Here is a 12432-nt window from a genome sequence, read left to right as displayed (position 1 = left end):
TAGCGTTTTATTTACTATGACTAGCCTATCGCAAGCTCTTCATTTGGGAATGGATAGCTCCTGAATAATGGATGTGCCTTACAAGTTTGAAAGGTAAATATTTCTAGTAAATCTTAACTCATGTTTAGCCGTCATTCTAATTGCTTGTGGCATTTTCCATAATAACATCTTCTGATGGCAAGATGTCGATGGTAAGAGTGGCCAGGAAACTAGACTAGATAAGTGTCTAGCATACCAAGAAAAATTTAACATTCAAATGAGGCTAATTTGTTAGTTATACTCTACACTTCCATAAAATCATGGTGGAAAAATACAGCAGAGTCCCTTGCAAATTCATTTTACCTATTTCAATTATAATCCAAATGCAAGAATAGCATTAATTTTTTTTATGAGGCATAGTTCTGGGCTTTTCTGGCTTTGTTGGTAAGCATTGCAATGGATCAAGAAAAATAAATAAAAAGGAGATACCCACAAATTGTGAAATGGATCTTGATTTCACCCGAAGTTTTCAGGCTTTCAACATCTTCTCTCGTTCATTCTTTAAGCTGTGTCGGATGAAATGATCTCACGAGAACCAGCCTGTGTCTTTATTTCCTCTTTGCTTGTCTTGTTCTGCCACTTCAGAATATATTCTGCCCCTCGAGGGGGTTTGCTTTAAGTCAATTTGCTTGGTGAGCACCATCATCATTTTGTTGGTGTCTGAAAGGACCTCATGCGGAAAACATCAGAAGGTACATTTGTGATTTGTGGCTACAGGACAAGTAGGATGTAATCTGGAGTCACCCCGAGATAGCAGAGTGAGGGTGGTTTGAGGAGAGAGATGGTAAGTGACAATGCCATTTGCTATGCAGATTCCAGAGATCTGAAACCAGTAAGTTAAGAAATGCATCTTTAAATCCAGTTGCTATGATACCCGACTGCTATGAAACACAGGCAATTGTACCAGCTGACTTTACTTTGAAAAGAGATATCGGGAAAGAGAATGGGTAAATTCCTTTCTGGATACAATTAGTAGTATCCGTTGTGCAATAAATGTCACCACAATGTAGTAGCTATTCCTGTGTCATATTATAACAAGAGGAAATGCAAAAAAGATGACATGAATGTCTTAAGAGACTGGACCACTGGGAATTAGTCTCCAAAGCAGTGTGTGCCCACCGCCATCTGGTAGGGTATGGGAGGATATAGTAGAACTTTAATTTTTCATTTGAAAAAAAGAAAATAAGCTGTACTAATGTTTAATGTATAGATTGCTCCTGGGGATCTGATTTGGGTTGTGTGTTGAAGGGTCACACATCAGGTGGGATAGAGCCAGAATGCAAAGCCAGTGCGTTGTCTATGTTTTGTTTGTCCAGTCATCAACATTTGAGTCTATTGGCCATAGGGTCCGACTCCAGACCTAATACTCTTTCCTCTGCAGTTTCCTCTTTTCCTATGTGAGAATAGATGACTTAATTTGGTGGCAGTCAGCCCTGGTCTATGAGTCAAAAGGAGAAAGCAGCGTCCCCATCCTTCCCACTGCCTAAGAAAGCCCCAGGTGCACCCCGCAGGGCTCTTCCTGGGACCCTCTCTACACTGGGTTTGTAGAAGTTGTCCAACCACTCCCTGACAGAGACAGTCTTTCTTTTCTTTTTTTTTTTCCTTCCCTCCTTCTTCTTTCTCTTCCTTCCTCCTTCTCCCCTTCTTCTTCAATTCTTTGTGTTGTTCTTCTTTTTTTCCCTCTTCAATCTTGTCACTGCATGATAATCGATACAACAACACAGGATTCCATGTCACACACATCTGAATAAAGCCGGGGAACTTCCACCAGCCTCCTCCTTCCTCCCTGTGTTGTTTTCGCTCTGAACATTCAGGTTATTTCTTCAGCCTCCTGACAGTTCCCATATTTGTTACAGTGATTCACACCATCCTTTTGAGACTGTTTGACATTCTCTCAAAAGACAAGCGAAAAGGACGCTTTATTCTCCAAACAGGGGAGAGTTGTGTTTTTGGAAGGAAAAAACACTAAAAAAAGCCTAATTGCAAGCTAATGAGCTGGCTTTGCTGAATAGAGCCATTGAGAGCGTGAGGCAGAGAGTCTTGCACCTGAGTGATACCAGGTTTTCCTGTGTAGATAAGAACATAAAGAGCACAGAGCATCAGTTAGACTTTTTTTTAATTTGGTAGAAAAAAGTAAGCTGTGCAACCAGACACTTGCCTTCTTGGATGAGATCGAGCTTCCAATAACCTTTTGATACCTTTGCTGCCTACAGGGTGGGGGTGTGGATTGTAACAACAGGTGGGAATTAGATTCTTGCCAATGGCTTGCTTGGCTCTTCAGATGAAGGCTATTTACTGTCCTTCTACTTACTGTCTTATTCTAAAAGAAAGGCAAAGTAATCTTCATTCAGAGAGAACTAGAATTTTCTCAAGGTGGAAAGCAAGTTTGCTCTGGGAGAAGGGGATGCTGTTGAACCAGGTAGAATCGGAGGTGGACCACACCATGCTGAATGCTCTGCTCACTGAACACTCCGGGGCCTCCTTGCTCTCCTTGTCCCTATTCCTTCTGAGCGTCACTAGATCAATGCCTTTTGTAAGTTGTTTAGCATTTCCCCTCTGACAAGGTCGCTCTGCTGTCTGCTGGCACTTGGCATAACTTTAGCTGGGGAGGCTCATTTCTATTCCAACAACTACATTAATGGCCAGGGCCACGGCTTTTCTATTCCCTTCCTCCCCCATTAGAATACTGGTGTTCATTCAATTTCTAGCAGTGCTGTCATTTTTTGAACTTAAGTAGTGGTGATAATGACACCTGATGGGTTTTTTCACCCCATAGCTCCTGCCTACTCCCCCATAATGGTAGATGTTGTAGAAGCATCTGCTTCTCCTCCCCATGGACATATTTTCCAATCTCCTTCATGCAGCTTTATGCATTGCAGACGGCTCCTCTAAGTAGTTGCCCTTGGGAGTTACTTTGGTCACTTGGAAGCTATTGACAAAGGGACCAGTTTTGTTTTGTTTTGTTTTTCGGGATATAGCAAACCTAAGGTATATTAGTGTTATCCTATAAAAATATAATGCAAGCCACATGTGTAATTTTAAATTTTCTGGATGATGTCTTAAAAGTATAAAGGAAACAGGTAAAATTAATTTGAATACTATCTTGTCTTTAACTCTATAAAATATGTTATCTTATCAACTTGCAATCAACACTAAAATTACTGAGATGTATTGCATTATTTTCTTTGTTTCCAATTTCTATGTGAGTCTTAGACTTATAGGACATCTCCATTTGGATGAGCCACATTTCAAGGGCTTACTAGCCACTGTGTTGAACAGTGTAAGCTGATCCTATAAACCTAACTGTCTGTAAATTAAAGTACTTTTGCTTTGTTCTGCAGGGCTGTTTTCTTGTTGATTGGTTGTGTGCAAAAGTATGTTTGTCAAAGGCATTTAATAATGTGGGAAGAGAAAGAAATTGGCTCCTTGACCCTGGTCTTAGTAGGGCAATAACATGGCAAGCACATTGCGGTCTTTGGAGATGACCCTTGGGTGTGACCTTGAAGTTGACCTTCTAACAACCAGAGACAACATTCCTCTTCTGGAGAAATTGCCCCAGGAGAGTAGACAGACACTTTCAGTACATTAAAATGTAGTTATTGATGATGGTCAGAGGAGATTCTTGAGAGGTGATGGCGAACCCTGAAACAAGAATCAAAGTCAAGTCCCCCCAGGGGTGTCCCCTCAGCACCTTTATATTCAAATTAGAGAATAATGTTATTCTGGGTCATTATTAAAAGTCCTTTTAAGTGTACTGTGCTGGGTAGCTTCACTTTTCTTCTTATTTCTGGATTGGAGTGATGGCTTTCTGGGTTGTTCTCAAGTTGGCTTTGCTTCTTGTTCCCCTCAAAAAATAGCTAAATTATTTAGAGTTAAGTTGCCAGAAAGCAGGAATAATTTTTTTAGCCAAAAGACATTATTTGTATAATTGCTAGACATTCAAGAGTTCTTGTTCCATTCTGATTTTTCTTTCTTCATCATGGCAAGACCAGCTAGTGGAGAATGGCAGGCACAGGCGTGGGGTGGGGTGGGGTGTTTATCTGGAGTTCACTTTCCCTCTTTCCTTGACTTCCCTGTTTTTATAACTTGGAACCAAAATATGCCCCCTTTTAAGAACAACTTTGTTGTTGACTGCTGTTTCATTCAACAGTTGCATTATTTTTCTACCAGTCTTCTTCAAGCAGGCCCTGGGGACTCAAGACTTCCAACGTATTAAGTCTCTAAGTCTCTGCAGAATCACCAGGAAGAAATAGGGCCAAAAGCATGGGCAATGGGAAACCAGGGGCCAAAGCATTGTCCAAAGTAGGATAACAACTCTGCCTGGAGTCAGAGATATTTTTTAAACCTTATGCTCCTCAGCTGAATTAAAGTTTTCTTTTGCAGCTGAGCTTTTGGGAAACCCGTGGGGATTATCTTTTGTTGACTGGATGTTAGTGAAATTCCCTTCTGTTTAGGGGAAAGGCAGTTGGGGGTCATGCTAATTGTTTCAGGCAGAAAGAACTCCCGGCTAGATTGGAGTCTGTAATAGAAGAATGATAAGTAAAGCAGCCAGGAGAGGAAGTGTGGAAGGCTGCTTTATAGGAGTTTCATTGATTTAGCATCTGTAGGGAAAGTTTTGTTTAAAAAAAAAAAAAATTTTTTTTTTTTTTTAAATTAGGGAACAGGAGAACATTCAAAACGAAGACAGATAGAGTCCAACTGGGGATGCTGTGCCGCCTGGAATAGCTTAGGCTGCTGTTCAATCATTTCCCCAAACAGGAAACCACAAAATGTTAGAGATTAAGGTCACTAGATCATTGGGAAAAGAGCATAACTTTGTCTGCAAAGTATTATGATGTATTGTAAATGGGCCAAAATATAAGCATAAATCTTTCGTCTAAAAATGCAACAACAAAAATCCAGCCTTCTCACAAAAGCACAATTCGCTTTCCTGTTGTAATGAGAGACCCAAAGCCGCCTTCCGCAGCATTTCTGTAATTTTCCTAATAAGTAGAGGAGAGACTGGGGGATAAAGAGAAAAGCTTTGTGTTTTCTATCAGTAACACATGGGTTTTGTGTTTTAGCAACAGCTATGACAAAAAGACAGGTAAAGTTTAGATCAGTAAGTAGACCTCATGGGATTTATTTTGAGTCTTATTCTTTTACACTAGAGACAGTGAACATATACCAGCATGGACTTTTATATACCTGCCCCCAAATTCCTTCAAAGCACATTGTAGAAGCTGTATGAAAACCACAGAGTTTTTTTTTCTCCTTTGATCACTTTATTGAACCTTCTCTAACTTATTTGAAGTGAGACTCTGAAAGGGTGTGGGATCTTTCTGGGTGTCTGCAAGTATCGTCTTCCGCAGGGATCTTTGGGCTAATACAGTTGGTTATTTTCTATCTGCCTTAAGTGATTTACTCTCCGAGGCATGTACTATGTAAAATAAGCATGAATTATCATCTGAGTCTGTTCATTAGCTCTTTCCTAGGGAGAGGTTTCTTGCTGAGAGAGTTAAATCCATGCCTAAACTGATGATTTATGTACATCCAAATCCTGAATAGTTTATAGTTCGAATTGTTCAAGTGACTGGCTTTTTAGAAAGGTTTAAGTGAAACTGACTTTGGTTGGCCCCTCTTCTAAGGAAAATATAGAGAATGAAAGCATAAACTTGCCTTTCCTCTTGCTATTGTTCACTATTTTGAAAAGTTAAAAAAAAAAAATCTTAAGCATCAGGAGGACAAAGGTTACATCTTTCATATCTGCTCCTGGGGTGCACAGTCCCTGGGCTCTCCATAAATACGTGTCTGTTGAAGAAGTAAAGATTTCATGTGAGCCGATTAACAAACAGACCACTAGAATAGAAGCTAGCATGCACACCTTCCTCCATCTCAGACAAAAGGCCACTTCCCCTCCATTTTAGATGGAAGTGACACACAACGGCCTGCAGGTCCAGGAAGGAAATGACAGAAATGAATCCACTTGGATGGAGACCTATTGATCTTTTGTTTTTACCCATGAGAGAGATGTGGATACAGAGAAATATTTTTTTCTTTCACGGAAAACAGTAGCCTAAGCATTGAATAAGTGACAGCTGCGCCATACCTCTGTGTGTGAGGACACCAAGGCAGGGGTAAGGCTGTGCATAAGGGGACAGCTGCTGCACAAGGTTGGCTCACTGTGGCTGGGTGGAAACACAGGCCCAGTAAGGTTAGGTCGCCCAGTGTTTAAATGGGGGCTGGCTCTACGTATTGGTTCAGACTACTATAACATAGTATGATAGACGAGGTGGTTTAAAAACAACAAAAGTTTATGTCTCACAGTTCTGGAGGCTGTAAGATCAGGGCATCAGCATGATTGGTTCTGGTGAGGGTCCTCTTCTGAGTTGCAAACTGCTGACTTGTAGTATCCTCACTCAGTGTAAAGAACAATGGAGAGCTCTTGGAGGCCTCTTTTGTTAGGGCACTAATCACATTCTTGAGGGGTCCACCCTTATGACCTAATCACCTCCCAAAGACCTCCAGGTATCACCTCCTGATACCATCACATTGAAGGCTACTTTTTCAACAGATTAATTTAGGGGGTGGGAGGAGATGTAAATATTCAGTCCATAACACTGGCATCTGAATGAAACAACAAGAACAACAACAACAACACTATGTGGCCTAAACATATCTGCAAGCTGAATGCAAACCTCAGGCAGCTAATTTAAGACCTCTGCACTCCAGTAGAGAAATTTATTTTTTAGTTTATTCTTGATAAAAAGTAACAAAAACATTGGCAAAACCCTGTTATTCAGGTGATAGGAAATATTTACATGTCGTATCTTCTTTGGCCTTCCCATCAACTCTGGGATATTGATATTCCACTTTATAGGAAAGAAAATTAAGGTTCCAAGGAAGTAGATGACTTGTCCATATATCAAAGGTCACTCAGTGAGCACAGCCTCAGGGGCTGAGCCAGGACGGGAGTTTATAACTCTGTCTGCAAATGTCATACTGCTTTTCTGAGCCTCTGCTATTTGTTTTGTTAAACTGCTGACCCAGTGCAGTTGGGTACAGAATTCTAAGTTCTTCATCCTAAGGCACAATTCTTTTTTTTTAAAAAAACTATTTTATTTATTTTGCTATGCCTGCTTACCACTGTAGTATTCCTTATTTCTTTTCTTTTTTGAGACAGGGTCTCACAATGTGGCCCTGGCTAAAGTGCAGTGCTATCATCATACAACCTCAAACTACTGGGGCCTGGAGGTTCTCCTGGCTCAGCGTCCCACATAGCTGGGACTACAGGTGCACACTACCACCCCCAGCCAATTTTTTTGTATTTTGGAGGGACCGGATATCATTCCTGCTCAAGCTGGTCTTGGAATCCTAGCCTTAAGCAATCCTCTTGCCCCAGCCTCCCAAAATCCTAGGAGTATAGGCATGAACCACTGCACCTAGCTCTAAGGCACAATTCTATTTCATCTGGAAATTGTTGAGCCATTATGTATGTGTTCTTACTTCAGATGTGGTGATAATGATAACAGCTAACATTTTCTGAACATTTGTTCCATGCCTGGGATGCTGAGAGCTTTACATGCATTATGTTATATAATTCTCCCTAGTCCTATGTGCTTTTCTCATACGCACTGTGCAGATGAAAAAAACTGAGCTCTGGATGGGCCAGGAACTTAATTAACATAATTCTACTAGGCAGTGGCAGAGCTGAGACCCAAACCCAGTCACAGAGCCTGTACTGTTAACTATAAACATGTATCCTTCATTCTAAAGAGTTGTGTTTACTTTTAGGTTTGCTTGTAGAATTACAAATAGAGAATAAACTTCCTGTTCAGTGTGTTCTTTCAAGGGGTAGTGACCTTAGACAATGAAGCAATCTGAAAGAGGGTTCAGAAAACACACAGTTTGGACTCGTGCTGATCTGAACTTGAATCTCCATCACCTATAGCAATGGGTACACTGGCTCACCTCCCTGCACACCTGCCTCTGTGTGTGTAAAATGAGGAAAATGACACTTGCCTCCTCCCACACTTCCTGCAACAAAGTAACAGTAAGAGAGTCCTCATGTTATTAAAAAAATTTATTTAAAAATCCGTACTCTTTACCATACTTTCTGGCATTTAAGTATGGGGGGAAATTCTTTCTGATCTTGAATTCCATTCTTTGAAATTAAAAGTTCCTTTAAAAGAATAATTAATGAATTTATGGCTCTGACTTTCAAGAAAAGACTGAGATGCCCTGGCCAATGTGTGTGAAATTAGTAGCGAAGGGCATGTTATTTCAAGAGTTTCACTATGCAGAGTTCAAGTTTATCCTGGCTGGATCTCCTCCTACTGTCAGCCTTGGTCCAAAAGAGTGAAACTTACATCCAAACATTTGACACCTATATTCCAAAGGTGTATTTTAGAAGTGCTTTATTATTGGTTCATTCAAAACATAATCAGACTATCAATTTGTTTGAGAAGGAAGAGGACCTCCTCCTTATCTATTCTGTGTCAGGCACTGTGCTGGGAACTTTGGGTTTATGATCTCATTAGTTCTCCGTATAATTTAGTGTCAGTCTTATTATCTTCATGTCCAGACAAGGAGGCTGCAGCTCTTGGAACTTAACCCACCTGTCTAGGGTTTCTCAATTATAACGTGTTTCCATGCACGGCATTGGTCCAATGGCATTTGAGTTTGGATATAATGGTTTTAGCAACAGAAAAAATTCTGGCTACTTGAAGCATGAAAGGATTTGATTACAAAACATGGTAAATCAAAAATTCATGGAAAGACTAAAGAACTAGAGTAAGGAAAGATGGAGACCAGGGAAAATTCTGGAGACCTAGATAGCAAAACTAATGGGCAGATTCATCAGAGAACCCCATTCCCTGCTGCCCACAATTCAAATTCTAGGAAAAAAGCATCTGAGTGCCCCAACTTGGGTCACCTGCTCATCCTTTGCCCAGAGTAGAGAGGACACCATGATTGACAGCTCCCACTAGCACTTTATCCATCAAAGGCCTGAAGTTGCCAGAAGAAGGGATAGTGGACCTAAATATTCAAAAACAATAGATGATCACTATACAGCATCAAACAAAACCTTTAGAGAGCAAAATCCATACCCAGTAATCATCGATAGATTTTGTGGGGTGCCAGGCACTCTGCAAGGCCTAGGGAGGTAGCAAATACAGAGAGCATTCCTGTTCTCCAGGAGCTGATGGTCCTCCTCAACTATTTGTCAAGGCTACCCCTACAGCAGAAGGGAGGCATCTGTCATCAACTGTCAATAATATGCTCACACATATCCTTGTCCATGGGGCCTAAGTGGGAGGTGACTGAGTGATGTCACCAGATTTGGACAAACAGATCAAGATCGTTTCTGAACTAGAGATATGAACTATGTCTCCTGCTCAACCAACGCTCAGTTTCCAGAGGTTTTTAGTGGCACTAAAGATTTAGGTGTGGGAGTTAAATGTTTGATGGTTTGATGGAATTTAGCTCCTTTCTTTAGGAAAAGTTTTAGGTAGACATGTGCAAATCCAGGATCTAGGATTCCTTCTGGTGCCTCACAGCATCTCAGCTTCCTTATGGTAAAGTGGTCACAGGGTCATTCCTCTTGTCCTGACCTCATGAAACAGCACAAGAATAAAGCCATATGTACAGGAAAGCATTTTGAAAAGTAAAAATAACAATAATAGTAATGCTTTTCTCATCTCTGCCTTTTAACAACAACAAAAACAAAAAAGATGCTTGTAATCTAAATCGCCTAACACCATCTCTTGTAAATGCTTGAATTCTGGAATGGGACTTTTAAAGATTATCTATGAACGAAAGTTTTTTACCTAGTTGTCATGAAAAATTAAGAGCTGGTAGTATTTGAATTGTTATAAAATTCTGTCCCCCCCCATCTTTTGCCAAAATGAGGAGTCCAGCCTGTTAGTATTGTTCATTTTGTTATTTTTTGTCATTACAAAAGCATTCCAACCACATCTACCAAAAAACTAGAAAATAGAACAAATCTACCATACCTCAACTGCCTTAATTGCCAGTATTTTGATGTATTCTTTTCCCAAGTTTGAAGTAAGTTTTTAAAACGTGGGAACTGTAGAGTAAAAACAGGTAGATTCACAGGTTCTCTCTCTCTTTTTTTTTTTTCACAAGCTAGGCATTGTTCCACGTGGTCTCATGACTTTCAATTTTAGTGAACTAAACCAACAGCGCTCTGTGGAGCCAAAGAAGAGTCTCTAAACTTGAGCGCTTTTTTGCTCTTTAATTGAGTCTTCACAGCTGACCAGAAATGAAAGTAAGGAAACAGGTGTTCAGGGCACTGCCTGGTACATCACCAGAAGCTGACTGCAGCCAGCTCTTTCCTTACCCCTGTGCTGTTCAAGTCACTACTGACAAGGAAAGTGCAGCTAACGGCCGCTCCCATCTCATCTCCTCCCCTCTGTCTTTAGACCTTGTCGCTTAACATACAAGGGAGCCTCATCTTTAACACTGAAAACCCCTCAGTCCAGGGGAAACTAAGACAGTTGGTCACCCTACCAGGGAACAAGCTGGGCCAGGGAGTGTATGCCTCGGTCATGACTGGCCGACTTGGCGGGGCTAAGATCCTGCCCTGGAACTTCTCTGTGAGGATGTGGGGAGCCAACATGTGCCCTTGGGCTCCAGGGACACCCCTACCCCACCTGGCTTCTCCTCCACAGTCACAGATCTTGGGATGAGGCTTTCCCGCTCATCTGGCCTAGAGAAACTCAACTGGGATATTCTGTAGTGGCTCATGAGAGTGAAATGACATGACATTTAGATAAAAATGAAAGCTCTGGAATTCTTATATTTTTATTCTGGCTGCCTTAAATGTCAGCTCTAAAATCGCTTCACTTGATCATTAATCGGATTCCATTTTTGTTGCATTTGACTTATGAGCCCTTTAGAAGTTAAAAATGTTTTCCTTGCTTTGCAAAAAAAGAATTTCCATTTGCCCCCCGCCCCAAAGTAGGCCTTCTACATATCACATATGCAAGATTATACAGTTCAGTTCTTCACTTCCTGATTAATCCAGAGAGTTGGTGCTCTTAGGTAGGGTGAGTCTGGAATCGCAAGGGAAGCAGTTCAGGGATGCGCCTCACTTCAATTCAGTTCAACAAACTGGTACTGTAATGCTGTACATATAAACATGCTTAGACTCTACCTTCTGGACTTTGCTATTGTCTCTGAAGGATGCAAAAAACTATCATTGATTTCAAAAGATAGTGATGATAGTTAATAAAGGTAGCTTCAAGGGACACTTATGGGAGAAGATGCAAGCTGAATATAGGGACCGTGAAGAGAATAAATAAATAGATGCGCTGTGTATTTGCTGATGAATCGGCATCTTTCCGCTGCATTCTACAAGAGGAGTTACTTTATGCTTGAATATCTATGTTGTTAATCAGTTACAATCAGGTCTCCTTAGGATGAAGCGTTTAAGCCTTGTTGGCTGGTACCGATCATGTATAATTGTTTCCATACTGTTGGCTAAGACCACCGTAAGAAGTTTTGCATAGGCGATACGTACTCAAGGTCTTTGAGGTAATTTTTTTGTCCAAACAATGCAAATATTTTATTGCTATAGTTCTTCTGAATTTTTTAAAGAGGCTTTAAATCTATCAGGATTTTCTTTTTCCCTTAGATTGCTGGTTAGGAGCACGGGGGTGGTGATGGTGGCAGAGGAACATGAAAGGAAGCAGAGTTCCTGCTGCCAGGGGCCCAGCGCTCTTTCATCTTAGCCTGAATCCTGTCCCACTGCTGCTTGAGGATTTGGAGTGTGTAAAAGTCCTGGGCTTTTTAATTATGTTTAAGCCTTTCAAGAAGCCTGCACCATGAAGGCAGACAGAAACACATGCAGTGCAACGTTTTACATCCAATTTGAGGATTCAATCATTTGGGCCAAGTCAGAGCCGCCAAATGATCAAAGGTATCACGGAGTTGGGGAAAACCTCTTTGTTGGAGGTGGAGTGGCAAAACTTCATGGTAATTAGTATCATGTTAGTTAAATACAAATATCATTAAGAAGAGAAAGTTCTTCTTATTAAAATTCTTAAATGGGGCAAATTACTCAGATTTTTACCACCTAAATTAACCCTGTTATTTTTTTCAAGCTTTTCATTCCATGTGTGTATATATATATATATATATATATGAATGTTCATACCTATGCTATACAGTCATAATTGTGATATAGCTTACACTTGACTTTCAGCGTTCATGCTTAACGTGATATGAGAAGCATTTCCCACATGGTTCAAGCAAACATTTTAAATGGCTTTGCCAGATCCCACAGAATTCCTGTCCCTCTGTGTATCTCACTACTCACCAAGGACAGGACCGTGAGGTTGTCTGTGAGCGTTCAATGAATATGTTACTCAATGCATATGTTATATAATT

At 40.7% G+C, this 12432-nt stretch overlaps 1 protein-coding gene across 1 annotated transcript in view; it reads left to right on the top strand.

Moving 5' to 3' along the window:
• Positions 1-12432, top strand: part of CPVL (carboxypeptidase, vitellogenic like) — a 115032-nt gene that overhangs the window by 66974 nt on the left and 35626 nt on the right. The gene's annotated exons all lie outside the window — the stretch shown is intronic.

The sequence above is a fragment of the Otolemur garnettii genome, unplaced genomic scaffold (genome assembly GCF_000181295.1).
Source record: "Otolemur garnettii isolate 467f Iridium unplaced genomic scaffold, OtoGar3 scaffold00028, whole genome shotgun sequence".
Taxonomy (NCBI): domain Eukaryota; kingdom Metazoa; phylum Chordata; class Mammalia; order Primates; family Galagidae; genus Otolemur; species Otolemur garnettii.
The sequence above is the reverse complement of the archived record's forward strand: the minus strand, read 5'-3'. Positions and strand labels throughout refer to the sequence as shown.